Here is an 18,737-nt window from a genome sequence, read left to right on the forward strand (position 1 = left end):
CGTGCAGTACAAGTATTTAGGAACAAAGAATGGCAGATGCCTCGTGTCTTGTTTGGCCCTCTTGTTATCTCTACAGCCCCCTGGGATCACCGAAAGGGCAATAAGAAAGGCTGGGGCTTTCCCAGGGACCGGCATAGACCCCTGCTTTTATTTCATGAAGTATTTCATTCAACCGTCATTTAAACCTTCGAAACACTATGAGACAGAGACAGACCCTCATTTTCAATGGTGCTGGGAAAAGACGACAAAGATAACAATAAAAATTAGGGCTGGGACTTTAATTTACTTAGCTTAGTTTTTGCACCACAGAACCTTTCTCATTGGACGAATTTCAGGCGTACCGATCATACCAGCGCACGCAATGGGAGAAGAAGCTGATCAAACCTCTTCGCTTGGCCCAGTGAATTATGGGAAATTTATATTTAAAAAAGCTCACTCATTGATTCACTCGTTTTATCCCGTTAGTTTTTTTCCCTACATTTTTATCCCACAATTTTGTAACCCATTTTTTCACCATCTTTTTTAATTGAAGAAAGGTAAAATATTGATATGCGATTAAATTGTGATTAATTAATAAATTACAATGCCTCAAATTAATTCAATTTTTTTTAATCGAGGCCCAGCCCTATAACAAAAATATATATTAAATATATTAGCGCTGGCCTGGGCCATGGCTCAGTGGTCAAGGCTGGTAATCCAGTCTGGCAGTGTGCCGCGGGTTCGACTCCCGATCCCGACTGCCTTTACTGCATGTCTTCCCCCCATCTCTCTCCCCATTTCCTGTCAGCCTACTGTCAGTCCCTCCATGAAAAATATATAAAATATACATTATACATATATATATATATATATATATATATTAGCGCCATCATACTGTATGTGTGTGTGTGTGTGTATTGCCCCAGGAGTGAGTGACAAGGCATTTATGTCGTCTCTACTATTATACATATCGACTTCAAGAAGGCATTTGATTGGATTAACAGAGAACTCCTACAGTATCGATTGTTAAAATCTGGTGTCAATGGGAAGTTTTATAATGCCATCAAGTCCCTTTATCAAGCACCAGTTGCCTTTGTTCAGAACTGGATGGTTCCCTCAACAATTTGGGGTGAAACAAGGAGACATACTGTCCCCAACATTATTCTCCATTTATGTAAACAATTTAATAATAATAATAATAATAATAAAACTTTATTTGTATAGCACCTTTCATGACATGAAATGCAGCTCAAAGTGCTTTACAGAACAATGGAGAATAAAAGAAAAGCAAGGCAACGACAGTAATGCAATACAGTGAGGACATGAATAACAAAAACTAAAATAAAAACAACTAAAAGATCAATTAAAAGCAATGTTGTAGAAGTGGGTCTTGAGCTGAGCTTTAAAAATGTCTACAGAGGCTGCCTGACGAAGGTACAGAGGGAGCTTGTTCCATGCCGACGGCCCGTATAAGCAAAAAGCTGCTTCCCCGTATTTTTTAGTTGCCATTTTCTTAGGCAAAGCGAGCAGGCCAGCAGTGGAAGACCTTAGCGGGCGGTTTGGGACATATTTAGGCAGGCAGTCATGTAGGTAGGAAGGTGCGAGACCATTGAGAGCTTTATAGACAAGTAAAATAATTTTAAAATCAATCCTAAAAACAACCGGAAGCCAGTGCAGTGATGCCAAAACTGGAGTAATATGTTCTCTCATCTTAGTTCTAGTTAAAACTCTGGCTGCTGCATTTTGGACAAGTTGTAATCTGTCAGTTGTTTTCTTAGGCAGTCCTGAAAAAAGTGCATTGCAGTAATCAAGCCGAGAAAAAACAAAGGCGTGGATTAGCGTTTTTGCATCGTCCAAGGACACATAGGCTCTGATTCGTGCAATATTTCTAAGATGAAAAAAGGCAATCTTGGTAACATGATTAATGTGAGAATTAAAATTCAATTCGGAATCGATAATAACCCCCAGGTTCTTTACTGTACTGTTACTTTCTACAGTCAGGTTGCCAAGTCTGCTTAATATTGATTCTTTCTGCTCACTAGAACCGATTATGAGAACTTCTGTCTTATCCTCATTTAGCTTGAGAAAGTTCTCACTCATCCAACATTTGATGCTAGACAGACAGGTAAGCAGCGGGTCTAAAGCACAGGGATCATCTGGAGCCACAGAAAGATATAATTGGGTATCATCAGCATAGAAATTAAAATTGACTCCGTGATTGGCAATGAGTTCGCCCAATGGCAGTATGTACAAGGAGAAAAGCAGAGGGCCAAGAATCGAGCCCTGTGGAATACCAGAACTGATGTCGTGTTTGTCTGAGTCAAACTCGGCTAGATTGACAAAGTAACTTCTGTTTGATAGGTAGGAGGAAAACCAGGACAGGGCCCTCAAAATCAAAGCTTCAGGCTTGGGAATTACAGTTGGCGATCAAAATGTAAGCATATTATTATATGCGGATGACATAGTCTTACTTGCTGAACAGGAGAACGACCTGCAGTTAATGCTGAATATTGTTGCAGACTGGTGCTGGAAATGGAGACTGGAAGCAAACGAGGACAAAACCCAAATAGTACACTTCAGACAGAAAACAATACAGAGAAGTTCAGTTGTGTTTAATTTGGGGTCAATAGGGTTGTCATACTGATCAGTACAAGTATCTTGGATTGACCTTAGATGAGCACATGACATTTAATGATGCTGTCAATATCCTAGCTCAGTCAGCGGGCAGGGCACTGGGCTCTGTCATGAACAAAGTTAAACACTGTGGATGTTTAGGATTCAATGCTTATACACAACTTTACGAATCAGGCGTATGTCCGGTACTTCAGAGCTACTTTCAAAACAACCAGCTCATATACCCACCAAATAAAACTATCATCCCATTGCAGAAAATAGTTACAAAATGTCATTGAGGCTACATACAGTGGTGTCCCCTTCGTCTGTACCAGGCTGACTTCTATAGGTTTTGAAAGGTACCTTTCTTTTTTTTTTTACCCAGGGAAGTAGCTGAGCACAGGTGCTCATTTTCAGCAACGCCATGCACATCGAAACACACACACACACACACACACACACACACACACACACACACACACACACACACAAAATGTCATGTCAAAGGTACCTCTGGAAGTCACACCTCTGATTGGTCGGGTTTAGTCTTAAGGGGTGTGTTTTTTTCACCCACTGTGTAATACAATGAATGGACGGTAGGTGGCAGTAGTACAGAGGCCAGAGAAACTATAAGACAAACGCACATGGAATGGGAAATAGAGGGGGGGAAATGGAAATGGTAGGGTTTTTATTTTTGGTATTTGACTTTGCTACTGATGATTGTACGCAACAACAACTATTGCATTGTGTGTTTGAGCTGACAGGCCCTTTTTTATGTCAATCAATCAAGTCATCTCAGGTCATCTCAAGCGGCAGATGCAAAAATCGTTTTTTATATTAGAATTATATATATTTTAGGGCCATGCCATGTGCTCTACCTGCAAAGCCTTTGTGATCTATAACTTTTGGGCACCGCTTAACGTCAGATCAGGGGTTTTGTCGGCCAGCGCCAAAAATGCTCCCCGACAGCATAATCGGAGCAAATACCGGGCAGTGTGTATGAGCCATAACGTGTTGACTACACTACACTACACTAATAAGGACACATAATAATAACTAATAACCCATCCGTTATGTGGAGTCAACTCCCGCAATTTCCTTCTTCCCATAGTGCGCGGCAACGTAACTCTGGGATGAGCGGCCGCGAAATTCTAGTGGAATATACTTGTGAAGATGTCTGAGGAGAGACTCACCAAAAAGATCTTTAATTGGGATCTTAGAGGTGGTCACCCCTGTATATGTCCTATAAAGGACATATACACTGTAGAACCTTATGTGAAGTATAATTTAAACAAAAGACAACGATCTTTCTGTGCTCAAATAAGGTCAGGAACATTACCATTAGCACTGGAGACTGGCAGGTTTAATGCCACCCCTGAAGATGAGAGATATTGTCTGTTCTGTGATCTAGATGAAATTGAAAACGAAGTTCACTTTTTGTTTTACTGCCCAACATCATGAACAACACAAGCAGAGAAGCAGCGTTATCTGTACGAATGATCCTGAAGTGGTCGTCCTCCATTGTGGTGACAGGGTCGTGGCAGTGTTCTGCCGATCTGACTAATAATATGGTTAGCACGACCTTGACGCTTTATTAAGCTCCAAACATCATACTTTATAACCATTCTGAGCACTAAAAACACTAACGACCGTGTGCGCATGCACCGGACAGTTCAGTCAGAACAGTTCCATTTTTGCACCCCCTCCTCCCCCTGTCAGAGACAGCAAACAGACAAAAATCAAATATATATACCGTAGACAGAATGAATATACAAAGTAAACACAAAAAATGAATGAATATATATATATAGCCTATATATATGATACGTATAGCTTGCGGAGTTAATTCAGTCAGGTATACTCGAGCGGCTTCATGCTCTGCTCAAGGGCGCATACATACTCGAGGGGTTAATATGCTGCATTACTATGTGGGTGTATTCAGTGTTTGCAAGACCCACATGTCATGTGCTGATGTGGCAGTCAGCTGACCAATTGGGCGGGGTATTATTATAATATAAGGAGGAAGAACTTTTTCCAAAAAGTGTACAGTATTTGTTATAATGTTTTTATGTGGACACGCCCACCAGTTTATTAAGTATGCCTGGTTTGCCTGGTGGGTGGTGATGGGTGGTGATCCACCTGAACTGAAGTCGAACCCACAGCTGTAGTTGTATGATAAAGGGGGAGGGGTTAGGGGAGGGGATGAAAGTGTGATGTTATATATTACTGTTTATTTCATTGGCACGTTTGACTGTCAAGGGTTCAGCCTCCAGGAAGAAACCCTAAGCCTAAATACAAAGTTAATACACTATTGCACATAAAAACGACTCCAGGGTGTCTAATGAAGTACCGTCACCTCATAGACACATGCAAAACTGGAAAAATCCATCTTTAAGCTCTCCTAGACTGCATGCTCTTCCTGCCTTCCATATGGTTCCTGGTTGTTATGTGATGTTCACTCCCACCGCCACCCCAGCACCACCGGTGGGCTCTGCTATTTCTGTTCCCCATGGGTGTGCTGTCAAAACCCCGAATTGGCCTAATTGGCATCAATCATTAAAGAATTTGAAGAGAAACCAGGAGGGAAGGACTTGTGTGACCTCGCTGCTTTGGAAAACCAGGAGCTCAAGTGGGAGGTGTTTTGTCAAACTCAGAAGTGGAGAGTTTGCTAGGCATCTTCCAACATCACACTGGTAACTACATCTCCCAGGGTGCATCAGCAAGATGGCTGCTCGTTTGGCTGAGCTGGAACACCTGAAAAGGCTGGAGGGAGCATTCAAACAAACTATACACCAGAAACAAGAAGCAAGATCTACTCGGCATGTTCCAAGTCCAAAGACGCCAATGGTTGGTGATAATATTTTGTCTTAATCAGTGATATTTGTAAATGCTGCTTAAGGACCACATTGCTGTATTTCATGTTATGATTGGAAGCTTTCATTTGTGTTTCAAAAGTATAACTTTACAAAATAAGACAAAGTTATAAATTATTTACTTTAAGAATTTAAAATACGAACAAATGTGAACAGTTCATGTTTCACTGTGTTAAAGGTTTAAAATGCTTAGTTGGAAAAGAGCTGAGCTACAAGCTCAAGGATCAGCTAATTATCTAATTTGTGTAAATGGTTAATTTGAAATATTTAATTAAAATGGTTCTTAAAATGACTTTGCTAAATTAGTTTAAAAGTCCTTTGAATAAGGCATTGGATTGCTTAAAGTACATTTAATTGTTTAAGATACTTTATTGCTTAAAAACAAGACTGGTTAAAAATAACTTATTGATTGGAAAAGTGTTTAAAAATAATTATCATTTGTTGTTTGGCGTTGTTGTTAATCTTTGTCTCTCTGTTTTCAAAGGTTTTCAACCTAACCGATAAGAAACCAACCAAATCAACAAATGAAGCCAACTGTGCACAGCATGAAAAAGTTGGAAAATAAAAGTTGAATGAGTTGGAAATCTTGGAGTTGTTTCCTTAATGTCCTTTGGAGTGGAAATAGAGTTTGACTTGACAATGGGGGGTTGTTATTGTACATCTATCTTCCTGCTCTTAATGTTTAATGATGGTGTTTGATGATTGTGCCAAGCAGGGAGAAAAATGTAGCATAGCCGATTACCAAGATAAAATATTATATGCACACTTGTATTCTCATTCTACAATAAATATTGGTTAAATCTATTCCTGAGTTATCTGACTGAACTAATAGTACTGATCAATAGTTGCGAACGCAGTGAGCCACTTACTATGACAGCAAGGGCTGAATGTCTGTGTGTGTGTCACGCTGTTACACCACCCGCCCGCCACCAGAGGGCGCAGCTGACACACACACACACACACACACACACACACACACACACACACACACACACACACACACACACACACACACACACACACACACACACACACACACACACACACACACACACACACACACACACACACACACACACACACACACACACACACACACACACACACACACACACACACACACACACACACACACACACACACACACACACACACACACACACACACACACACACACACACACACACGAGCTGCGTTCGCTTCCCGCGTTTGCGCGTCTTACTTGTAGTAGTAGTCGCCACCAGCAATCTTAACATCGGGAGGGAGGTGTATTCCGGCCCCGTCAACTCCAATCCCCACTAGGGGGACAGAGCGCGGCGTCTGGCCGCCGGTTCCCTCGCTGCGCCCGTTAGGTAAGCCTAAGCCTTAAACATATGAGATAAACTAGACAAAGTTCTGTCAAATTTCTCCCGTGAACCATGAACATTATATCTAATTCTCTCCAACTTTAACATGGACAGGACTTCCTGAATCCACTGGGCCGCGGGAGGTATTTTCTGCCTTCCAGTTCTTTAGTATGAGCCTTCTGGTCAGAAGTGAGGCGAGTGAGACCACCCCCAGAATAGCAGTATAGGGATTGGGACTTAGTGCCATAACCCCCATTGATAACCCCCATTGTGTATTATTCTTAAAGTGGGATTAATGCTCTTGGCTAGAATGGTTACACGAGAGGTATTGAGGTTGTCATGGATTGGGTTAATATCATATTTTGCCAAAGATTCCAGACATGTGTGTGAGAGAGTTAGTTCATTATACGTAGATTGTTAGTTCCAGACCAACAGTGATGCGAGATAGGAACTCAATTTCTCAAGCAAGGTTTTATAAATGAATAAGTTAATGACAGTACATGCCCAAAATATATAGGCATATATGTGTACAATACTATGTCATGTTCACCTGAAAGAGATCATTTTGTAATAGATTACATAATTCAGTCTGCTTTGCTCTACATTTCCTACTCTTTATCATTTCCTACTCTACGCTTTATCTCCAAATCAGCATGTTAAGCCTTATTACAATTATGCAATGCTTGGCGCCAGAAACCAAGAGACGTCGGTCAAACTGGCACACTCTTGGCGCAATCAGCAAAGACAGCGGAAACAAAGGGGGTTGGAAGACTACATTATGGGCAAAACAGAAACAATGCTCAATTAACAGGCCACCTTTTCTCCACTGAAAAATCCTCAGTGTCAATTGGTACATTTTTACACAGTTAAATTAATTGACTGATTTTGCAGTGCTACATCAACAGAATACAAACTTTTTTAGGATCTGATATGCACACACTAATGAAACTATAATGAAAGGGTCAAGTCCAAGGCCACGTTGTTGTGGTTTCTCAGCCTAGCTAGTAATAATAGGCTTTGTACTAAGCTAATGTTGTTTGATGGGGCACTGATAGGCCAAGGGTACGAGTGATTAGAGCTCAATACATACACACCATAAAAGGATACATTATGGGTCTGCAAATAATAATTATGAGACCAAAATAAATAGTTTCTGTAGGTAAAAAAATAACAATGGCCAAAAAGGAAGCATATGCACTCCATAATAGAACGAGAAGCTAATTCTGAAATATACACCGCAAATCCTTTAACAACACAGCTGCCTCTGCCGCAATGCAAGGCAACCAGCCAGCATGTTGCTATTTCAAACCCTATCCACCAAAGACATAAGTGTACGTAAGTATACCACCCCTGCAACAATATTTCTCTGACAATACTGCACAGTAAAATCCTCAGTGTAAATTTATCCAACAGTACAACTGTGTATAACCAAATCCATTTGATTGTATTTGCAGCGCACACTCAAAGTTTTAAATCCCTCAGGAGCTTACTGTGTGTGGACTGACTGCCTGTGTGTTTGAGGTTGCACACTGAAATTTGTCTTGCGACCCAGCAGCCAAGTATGCACAGACAAAAGTGAAATCCAGATAAATCTGAATCTCTCCAGCACCTACTGTATACATAACTCTTCATTACATATGACTGTGACCCCCTGTGAACCCCTGGGCAGTTTATTCTGTATCGTGGCCGAGCAAGTAGCTCTGGTGGTGAGAGAGATAAGACGCCTATGCTGCTTCACTAGTAGCCTGGCTTAGGCCATACTGATAACGTGGATTACTTACGCTTCGGGAGGCGTGAGTGAATCCATGTCATGTGTCTGGCTAAAGCCAGGCTACTTCACTAGAGACTTCTAAAAAGAAAATGATAACATTCGTACATAGTATACGGTACATGTGCTCTGAGAAGTGAAGTACATAAGTACATAATGTTCCACTATTGAGGTCCATACGAAGGCCCAATTTCTCCAGTAAGAATATTTTTGTAGTGTATTCTAATATAATTTTGGACCTAGAAGAATGAAGAAAGTTCTGAAGATCTTTATGCAATGTTTTGCCTCTGTCTAGTGTCTATCTACCTCTGCATCAGTTCCTTCCTGAATGCTCATACCGCTCCAGGGATGGGCTCAATGCTTGATACTTTGCTGTGAAACCAGTCCAGTGTCAACAGTTTGCCCTCTTCAAACACAATGACACTTTGTTGGAGGTTTGGGTTGTGTAGTTACCTTGCCATGATCCAAATATTGGTGAGAATCTTCAATAGTTCCTCCGTTGATTAGAAATTGATAATTCAAAATATGCTCCATTGATTAAAAAATTGTCTTAAAGTCACTCTTTTAGCATACAAGTTAATGCAAACATAACATTACCAAACCTGGCCTTTTTTTGAGGGGTGCTAGCCCCTCCTATAGCCTTTGTCCCCACAAAAGTTCCGCAACACAAACATTAAATGCCATTGACAATGAAGGGAACATTTACGTGATCTTGTCCCCACACGTCTCATATTTGCCATCGACAATAAAATGATTAATTGGGTCAGATGTTCGCCATATGACATAATATATATGACATAAATTAAAACAGGCATTTTGATTGGCCAGTATGAGATGATGCATGATGATGTACGATGATAAGAGGCGCCCCTCACTTCACACAGGTGTGATATTTTAATTACAATTTCAAGATCCAAATCCGGATCCACATATCCAGTCCGATCGTCTTCCTAATTCAATTGGTACATTTATTTTAAAGACAAGTTTTGTAATGTTATACATGGCCAAAATGTGCAGTGTCTGCATTTGTTTGTGTATTTCAAATACTGACTTAAAAGTTGTTTCAAGGAGCAACTATTGAACTATTAAGATAATTAGGTCACTTAATGTAGATGGTGGGGTGCACTGAAGGCTACAGTACAAAGCCCCACCCCAAAACCCTGTGGTTTGTGCACACAAATACATATGACAAGTCAGTGGAAACATTTGGTTACTGCTCTATGAGTCTGACCACTGAAAAGCCAGGCCAGTCAATGGCAGTTCTGTGGGGCTGAATAAAGAGAGTTTATGCTCCTGTTGCAAAAAACACGGTTGATTGACGGGCCTTCCACACCTTAATTCAACTATTAGATCGCTTATTAGGATTGGGTCCAGGTTTCAATCCACTTGACTGTGATGTCAAACTACACTGGTCTCTTGATGACTTGTAAGGCTTTGACAGTAGCCTGGAAAAAGAGTGTCTATATCTCTTCCACTGTGACTGCTACATTTGTACTGGATCATGTCCTCATAGCAGACTAGGTATAATGTCTGCACAGTGTCTAATTCTTCACTGTAATGTTTACTGTATAAAGTAGTGTAAGATCAGGAGAGGCTCAAGGACTGGACTTTGAGTGAGTCTGTACATGCAACTGCATGCTGGATCATGACCAGCCTGGATTATACAAACCCTGCCTAGTATACAAGATATGGACTAAAAGGAAACAACCAGTGGTAATGCAACACAATACCAAAGCGATCTCTGGGTGGATAAGAACAGACTGATAACAAGGCAATACCTTAAAATACACTTATCTCGTCATCTTGAACATGAAGTTCATAGTTTAGAATCTGCTCAAACCTGTCTTGGATTCATAAGCACACACTGCACTGGCCTATATAATCATTTTACAGCCGATACAATACCTGTACCAATCTATAATGAACTCAAAGTCAAACGTAATTGGTCTTTGACAAATATTTGGGGCTATGTTTTTGCCCAAGGCAATTTGCTTACAGCATGACCAATATATTTTTATATGCCTGTGCTTTTTGGTCCGCTAGCCTCTTACACTGACTTGTCTCTGTTGTTAGAGCCACATTCTGCTACACAAAGTCTATCTTTATTCTAAATTGCTTTTTGCTTCACCATAGTTAAGTGATGCATAAGTCCTGCCATTGGCAATTTCAACATTTTCAAATGTAATAATATTCTAGGCTTGACCTCTGAGGTGTTCCTCCCTTGTTTTACCAGCATAGATTTGCCACTGCCTTTATTTGACTATTCTGTGCTCAATTAACTTAGTCATTTACAGACTCATCACACTGGCCTTTCCTTTGGTAAATCTTTGTTTGTTATGAGCAGGGCTGGACTGGCCACAGGTCATACCGGGCATATTCCCGGTGGGCCGCGACCGTAGGGGGCCGCCCTACGGTCTTTTTATTTTTTGACAGGCAGGCAGGCCAATAGGCGGCAGGCCACCAGGAAAGGTCCGGGCGTGCTGCCATTCTGCAAGTGACATAATGATAATTTCACTGTACCTGTATCAGTGAGTGACAAATAAACCTTCTACAAAAGGGTTGTGTAGTTGTCTGTTGGTTTGTATCATTTATGTTGTTCTGTAAAAGTGGTGGTATTAGGGCTTGTTTGTTTGTGTGTGCCTCTACGGAGCGGGCGGTAGAGTTTATGCTATGCGCGCTGGCTGTGGTGGCCCGGTCTGGGCCAAATTCACGCGAAAATTATTTTTTGTACCAGGCCAGCCCTGGTTATGAGGGGATCTCACCTTGACTTATATTGCCTACCCATAATTCAGTTAGATCATGGATGATTATGAGCTTTTATGATGATTAATGTCCAATAAAGTCCCAATGGTTCCAGAGCCCCAGGCCAGCATCCTGCTGACACCAAGCCCAGTCATCTATCCCCGAGGACGGAATGCTGCAATAAACCGTCTCCTCCATTGCTCGCTTTCTCTCTCTCTCGCTCTCTCTCTTTTTCTTTGATGGCGCCAGACCAAGTGCACCCTGCCCTGCTGCCTTCATCCCTCCCTGTGACACATTCACTGACCTAGAGGAATAGCAAAGGCAACCTGATTCTCCTCCTCAAATCTTCCTGGAGCCAACCTTCAACAGCCATTTGTCGCCTGCCTTAAAACAGATGTTTAAAATATATGGCTGTTTGTTGACGTATGACGAACTGTCATACATCAACTGACAGCCATACATTGCATGGCTTTGTTTTTCGCTTTGGCTGTTAGCCAAAGCTAACAGCCAGCCACCTCGGTGTATCATGGTTGTGACAGCCTTGGGTTATTTTGACTCATCCTAGCGCGACGCGTCGCAAATAGGAAGAAGGAAATAGCAGGAGGGCGATATTGTTGTCTTTTTTTTTTTTTTTTACTTGGAAGAGCAAACATGGCAACCCATGTTTTCATATACCTAGTTTCTTGGAAAGTGCAAACTTGGCAACCTGGCTGAGTGGCCCTATTTTTTGTTTTGCTTGTTTTTATTTGCGTATAAAAGCAAGCATGGCAAGTGGCAATGTTTCTATATACAGGTATAAGTTGCTTGGATGTGTCAACCTAGCGGGAATTGATTGATTGAAATATTTATTAACAGTTTGCAGAATTACAGTACATTTCAAGCACAAACTCAATACAAAAGACACCTTGAGGGCCCGGGCCTATTTAATCCATTAATAAAATGTGCCCATCGTCAGCAAGCGCCTCTAGGCTTGCTGACGATGGATCAGTTTTCAAAGGACTAATTGTCTCGGGCACATGACCGTGCACTTGAACTTGGTCATTTATATCATGGGCCCCGGTGGTGTTAACTGTGCGTGGACGACCCAATTAAGCATTAAGGGGGGGGGGGGGGGGAGATTCAGAGTTTACAGGGGCCAGTTTCGAATTGCAGCCGTCCGTAGGTGCCCTTTGAGAGCGTTTTGAAGTAGTCAAGGGATTCGCATGTCTTAATGACTGTTGGTAGGGCGTTTATAGTCCCTTGTTTGTGCCGAATCTGGGTTATACATGGTTCGTTGCACTCCCTCTGGTGTTGTGGGTGTGGACTTTGTTAACATTAAGGAAGTATCTAGACAGGTACATGGGTATCTTGGTGGTGTATCGAATCTTGTGGACCAGACCCATTGCAAGATGCTGTACACTTTCGTCGACCCTAAGCCATTCCAGCCTGTCAAAGTGGGCAGGGGTGAGGTGGGTTCGGGGGGTGAGGCCAAGTAGGAGCCTGACCAGTTTGTTTTGGGAAGTCTGGAGCCTAGTTTTAGCTTGTTAACCAGTATGGAGTGGTTCACAGTGTAAAAAGCCTTTTGGAGGTCCAGCATGACCATGCCACAGTATTTGCCAGCATCCACTTCATGTTTGATGTGGTCGCTCAAATAGAGAAGGCATGTGTCAGTGGAGTGGGATGTTCTGAAGCCAGATTGGAACTCTTACATTAATTTATTTGTGGCAAGATACTTTTCAACCTGTTCATAGACTATTTTTTCCATCACTTTCGAGATGGAGCTTAGAATAGAAATAGGGCGGTAGTTGCCAGGGTCTAATTTACTCCCTTTCTTGTGCAAGGGGGTACTTTGGCCAGTTATCTTGGGGGACCTGTCCCCGTTTGATGGAGAGGTTTACTATGTGGGTGATGATTGGAGCTATAGAGATGGCAGAGTCTCTGAGAAATTTGGAGGGAATATTGTCATGTCCAGTGGCCTTGTGGGGTTGGAGGGCACTCAATTTCTTAAGTACCTCATCATCAGTTGTTACCATAACTAGTTTAAAATCGTTTTTTACAAACACCTGATGAGAGTGTCGTTTGATTTGATGTTTATGTTTGAAAACCTGGTTTTTAGTTTTTAGTAGCTTCCAGAGCTCACGTGGATTGTTTTTGTTTTCCTCTGCTTTATCATTGATAAAGTTACATTTAGCTGATTTAGTCATGGTAGTTACAATGTTTCTTAGCTTGTTTCGTTAGGGTTTTTAGGATGCCCAGTTGGGTTTGGAGATCACTGTCGAAGCGCTTGGCTAGCTTGGACTTGCATTTAAGAAGTTCAGAGCATTTTTTGTCTCTGGCTTTCATTGCAGTCAGTCTGTCCGAATTCATCCATGGCTCCGAGTGGGTTTTGACCCTGATGGTTCTCAAAGGAGCCATGTTGTTTAGTACTGACTGATGTAATTTGCATCACAGCGAAATGTTGCGCATTAACAGTGTATCTGACAAAAGTAATATTTGTACAGTAAATATGGCAATTGTGGGGAAGCAATGTAGTGCATCTGGATTCGGGTGGCGTGCAGGATTTTTTTGTGCATGGAGAGATATGTGCTAACGGAGTGGTTTGGTAGGAGAAGGAGAACATATAAACGGCCATGTGTACCCCCTTTCCATTAGGGTAGAAGGATGTGTATATTGGCCTCCGATTAATACAAAGAAACAATGCATCAAACAAATGAAATTAATCTGAATCAAGCTAAGGGTTCAAATGAGCTACTGTACAAGTAAGAATATAGAGAGCGAGAAGTTTCTTTACAAATTACAATAAATATATTTGATGGATAATTTACCATTTACCAAGATTTGTGTGAAATGACCCCCACCCTTTAAAAAAAGAGAAAATAAATCAACATCTCCCTGACTGTTATCTGCACTGACCTAAAGGCACCTCTTGGTCATTAGAAGCTATGAGCTTGCCCTAATGGTTACTCCCAAAGAAAACACAAGCAAAGCTCCCTACATATTAAAGATTTAATTAACAGGTGGTTAAAGAAGAGAAGTTAAGGAGGAGGATTTCCAAGAAATGATTGCAGCTGGACAGACTTCGTATGAAGTCATCAGTATTTGTTGCAAGCCCTCCTTCACACATGCACATGTATCTTGTATGCATTGCGTGCATGTACATAAAATATGGACAAGTCATGCCTGGTGCTGGTTACCGACTGGAAATCCCATACAACCCTTTATGAAATGTTTTTACATTCCTCAACGTATGTATACGTAATGCAAACGTTGTGGGAAATAAAAAGCAACATTACGTGGTTTCCAGTAAAATGAGGAAGCATCGAGCCAATGTATGCATTTTATGAAGAAAATGCTCAGATGGCCCACAAAATATCCATGCTGCTTGACCTGGAAGTCTCCCTGGAGCGTGCCGTGCACAGAGAGACACAGAGGGTATTAGAGCATCTACAGTACATTGAGCCCAAAGCGTTGCCTTGGAAGTCTTCTCACAATAAGGGGCTATAGAAACCTCAGCATGTGGTTCCACTCAGAGGATAATAAGTGTGATTTCCCCACGATATAATAGTTGTGGAACACTGAACGCTAGGAGGACCTCTTGTAGGCTTTGATCCCCCACAGGATACACACATGAGGAAAACATGCGCAGGTCATCTGCTTTTATGTCAGGTGGACCTTTAAAATATGAAAAGGGTTTTGTGTTTTATATATTTATGCCTTCTATAATTTTGCTTTGAGACAGTACTAATTTACCATGAAAGCTTCTGTCATAGTATGCCATACTGTGCAGTGAGCTGTATATCAGGCTAAAGTACTGTACTATTTTGAAATCACAGCCTTCCCCTCAACTACCTCTCCACTTGATTGGCTTCTCTCTAATGGAGAGTTTCCTGTGCCAAAGAAAAAATGCCATCAAACAAACTCATGGAGTGCATTGTAAACTGGAGATAAAACAAATGTTACGACAGTCCCAAAATGGAGCAGAGGTGTGTGTGGAAAGAATTGCGTAGGTCATACTGTATAGAAATTAGACAGAAAACACATTTAACAAATTATCTCCGCTATGGCGGGAATTATGTTTGTGCCCCTGTGTGTGTGTGTGTGTGTGTGAGAGAGCAGCTAATCTCTGGCACCGCTGAAACGATCAACCTCATGGTGGCACTACTGTATAAAAAGCTGCTTCACAATTCATATTTGGCCTTTAACTCTAGTCTCTTGAACCACATAATCAAATATCAATAAAATATCAATTGTCAGATTCCATTCCGATTTGCAGGAGGGACCTGTTTTCAAATTTGGGGCATATCGGTCATATGCCCCAAATTTGAAATACACATTGTGGGGCCTCTAAACAATATAGAGCCAAAAGTGATTTAACTTACAATATTCGGTGAGAAAGCAGGCAGGCTAATTCCTCTATCAACAGCTCAACTTGTGCCAGATGCCCATGACTACTAGACCAGGACCAGCCCCAGATCCATCACGGCATCTTCTCACGCAAATGCAAATGAGCAAGCTGTCAAACTGTCATCACCTCCAGGATGACATAACTGTCAGTTGATGTTGTCGGATGGGGCTTCTCTGTCGTCAACCCCCCCCCCCCCCCCCCCCCCCGCCCCGCCCCCCTTCAAAAAAGAAAAATAATCCCTTGGGAAACGCTTCTGCATCCCCCTTCCTCCTCTTGATAACCTCTTGAGTGGTTAATTCAATGAATGTACAGCTTACTTTCACATGAGTGACAGAGAAACCTGGCACGAACTTCCAATTAGAGAACCATTGAAAAGGGAAGAGAATGCGGCCAGGGAGACATCTAAAGCTCTCATGTGTATGTATCTGTAAAGCAAACGTACATGTTTTTAATGTAATTTAATTTATATACTGTAGGTTGTATCTTATAAACATTTGCAAATAAGACACACACACACACACACACACACACACACACACACACACACGTCGTGTGATAAAATTATCAATAACTAATGAGACAAAACTCTCCACCATGCCTCCCTGATAAGAACAAATTGTCTTCCATTGAGTTTATCAACAAGTATGAATTAACCACATGGACTCTATAGCGTCCCTATTCTGGGTCAAACATTTGCTGAAAAATAGCGTGTCTACAATCTCACAACATGTCATATTGTTGTGTTGTGAACTTGTAGATTTAGTTTGGAGGGAAAAAGCGGGGTGGTGGGGGGGGGGTCAATAAAGTCAAATACATAGGGTTTAAGTGGTTAAGCCTTGTCCACTTGCCTTGTCCACAGAGTGAGGTTGTAATAAAATAGGGGAAATGAAAAGACAAGTGACAAGGTAATGTGCAAAAGAAAAAACATTGGCTCGCTAATGCCATTCAGCCACAGTGTTGTACAGCTGACCAAAAAAGGAACCTGCTGGTGGTGGCAGCTCATAGCTGCTGTCAGGTGAAAACCTTCTGTCCAAAAGCAGTTTTCAGGAAAAGAAAAAAAAGATTAGTCACACACAGTCATTGTTAATACTTTTCATTGGTTCAGTATTTATAAAAACCCACAGACACACTTAACCACTTTCACTTTGCAACATTTTCACAAAAGCAAAAATAGCGACCTAAAAGATCACAACAGGCCGTATATCGAGGCATTGTGAGCTTGTAGATCGGCTAGTTTTGCTAGTTGTGTGACACTCTTGTACGATGACATTAATTTACGGAAATAAAACACATAACTCCATAGAAATATGGACATACAAGGTTTCTGCCCTACAGCGACAATAATGTTCTCCAGTCCATAGCACCCATATGGATTTCTGAAGTAAAAAAATAAGGCAAAATATTTGCTTAATTGTTAAATGTACTGGATTGAGTCTGACGTATTATGTTTAGTATTTCTTCTTGTAGAGGTTAGAAGTACTAAATCACAGGGAGGCCACATGACTTTCTGGGTATCTTACTGTATGTCTTGTGGTTTCTACAGCTGACCACAAATTGTGTTACAAATAAACCCTTAGCAATGCTCTGCACAACTTAAAGGACCTATAACATAAAATTCAACTTTTTCAATTTATTTTGTGTTTTTGGGGCTCCCATGTGTGTTTTCTATCCCCATAAATAACCAATTTTGAACAATCATGTCATATGGGTGTTTTAATGGAAATTGCTCTCAGAAACAGCTCAACTGATTTTGGCCTCATCGTGATGTCATCAATGTCACCCTACTTTGTATAATTCCTCGTTTTCTTCAGTCTTCAGTTGCAAATTTGCATTTCCACTTTGTTTACAATGTCCACCATTGTTGATTTTCCAAGCTGGCATGGAATGGAAACAAGCCTGGTGTTATCTAGCATGAGTATTATAATGACTCAAATATTAAATAATCTGCATATCAGCACCCCCACCACCTCAGGACAGTGTGGTACTGCAGCTAAAACTGCTTTCAAAGTCCAGAAAGAATTGACAAGGCCTGGTTATATCAGAGTGGTGATTGAGGCTCAAACCATTAGAAATAACTTTGAGGGACATAGACAATATGATTATTAAATATTAAAAGCAGTTGCATGTTATTTGCGCTTTAAGACAGGGACTGGTATGTGAATGCAAAGATCTCCGTCTTCTGAGCAATCTTCGTTCCTACTCTCACCTATGGTCATGAAATGTGGGTCATGACCGAAAGAATAAGGTTGCGGATACAAGCAGACGAAATTAGTTGTCTAGCATTCTGGCATCTCGCTTTGAGATAGGGTGAGAAGTTCAGTCACGCGAGAGACACTCTGCTTCTTCGCTTGGAAAGGAGCCAGTTTAGGTGAGGATTAAGGCTCATACATAGTCTGGATTTTCGGTGGTTAGGTAACCACCGAACTACAACATAACGTCACGAGCCGCGGTGAAGAGCAAACCACCGCCACCGCCCCAGCCCTTCTCTCTGTTTTTACTCACCACCGCTCAACGTTATTTCAGCTCCGGTGGTCAGCTCACCACCGGAGCGGTGGTCTCCTCACCACCGAAAATACAGACTATGAATGAGCCTTTAGTCAGGATGCCTCCTGAGCGTCTCCCTAGGAAGGTCTTCGATGCACGTTCCACTGGAAGGGGATCCCCGGGCGGACCAAGGATCAGATGGAGGGATTATATCTCCAAACTGGCCAGGGAACACCTCAGGATCCCCCAGGATGAAGTTACTAGTGTTGCTCTGGAGAGGTCTCCAGCAGAGACCTGGATCTCTCTGCTGGAGCTGTTGCCCCCGCGACCTGACTACGGATAAGCGGTTGAAGATGGAAGGATGGATGGAATGTGAAGGTGAATTTAAAAGCAACAAAATATTAAAGCTGTTCCTAGCTCTAGTATTGATCTTGAGAAATTCAAATTCCTGAAAACTTCATTAGGAGAGAGACTTCACACAGGATACAGGATAAGTGAAATTGGAAGTGATGAGAGCGAGAGAGAGAGAGAGAGAGAGAGAGAGAGAA

At 41.6% G+C, this 18,737-nt stretch overlaps 1 protein-coding gene across 1 annotated transcript in view; it reads right to left on the reverse strand.

The window, feature by feature from the left end:
• rab11fip1a (RAB11 family interacting protein 1 (class I) a) overlaps nucleotides 1–18,737 on the reverse strand; it is a 124,101-nt gene that overhangs the window by 31,371 nt on the left and 73,993 nt on the right. The window lies entirely within an intron of this gene.

Source organism: Protomyctophum parallelum (assembly GCF_964188405.1).
Source record: "Protomyctophum parallelum genome assembly, chromosome: 15".
In the NCBI taxonomy this organism is placed as follows: domain Eukaryota; kingdom Metazoa; phylum Chordata; class Actinopteri; order Myctophiformes; family Myctophidae; genus Protomyctophum; species Protomyctophum parallelum.